This window comes from Penaeus monodon, chromosome 30, assembly GCF_015228065.2.
Source record: "Penaeus monodon isolate SGIC_2016 chromosome 30, NSTDA_Pmon_1, whole genome shotgun sequence".
NCBI lineage: Eukaryota > Metazoa > Arthropoda > Malacostraca > Decapoda > Penaeidae > Penaeus > Penaeus monodon.
Genome location: NC_051415.1, coordinates 22,135,851 through 22,136,912, shown reverse-complemented (window position 1 = coordinate 22,136,912; position 1,062 = coordinate 22,135,851).

Below are 1,062 nucleotides of genomic sequence, written 5' to 3'. Positions count from 1 at the left end.
GTGTTGGGTGTCCAGAACGAAATCCGAACGAACTCCAGACCGAGGATTCGACTCCGAACGCGCTGGATTCGGATTCTTGTACCCCTTTTTCCGAGGCAAAGAATTATTAATGGTCCGTTTTTCCGAGCCCACTGTCCATTGAGGTATTTCGATCCCAAATACTTCTTTTTGAATTTTTTTTTTTTAAACCGCGTTGGGTCTTGTATTATCGTAACTATTTACTGATGTCCGGAAACACCCTAAAATGTAAGTTACTCGATGGCTATTTATGTGCCTTGGAAAACAGAGAACCCTAAAATGCCGCACGCCTGGGAAAGCTTCATCTGAATGATCAGCCCTGAGTTGGATCGGGTAGCATGCAAGGGAAGAATCCCCGGGATGGTATATTGTCCCCTGACCCAGTCCAAATTTTCGTTCTCTTTGTCTGACCAAAGTGGAAAATGTCTCCGAATCAGTTTAGGGAAAGGGGGCAGTGAAGGCAATGTTTGCCCTTTTCTCAAAATCTGTTATCGGGAATGAAGTTTAGCACTTCGTCGTACACTTCATTGTAAAATTCTTGACTTTTAACTTTTAAAAGGGGCAAAAAATACGCGTTGGAAAACCCAATTTTAGGTGCGCCGGGAACCGAAGATTTGATCGGAAAAGAGGATGTTCCATCGGTTTTATACGGAAAAAAAGGGATCGTCCCAAAAAGGTAAAAACCCCCAGCCCCGCAGCTCCCGCCTTGGGAGAACCCCTTCAGTGTATTCCCCGACTTCCGTTCAGAAAAAGAAGGGAATCTGATGTGTCAATCGTTTTGCGTGCTGTCGCTGCACCTCATCTTGAAAGAGACACTAATCTCGCTTTTTGAGCTCAGGAAAATGGTATGGTTGAGGTTCTGCCTTTTTTCAATTTTTCCCATATATGGTCGAGAGCGCGGTCTGAGTGAGGGGATTTTGGTTTTAGTCTGAGAATTATGCGATGGTAAAATAATGTCGACTACAAACGGTAACGCGACAATATAATGAAAATCAGCATTTTTAAAAAATTAAGTATATTATATGAAGGGTGTTAATAATGTAG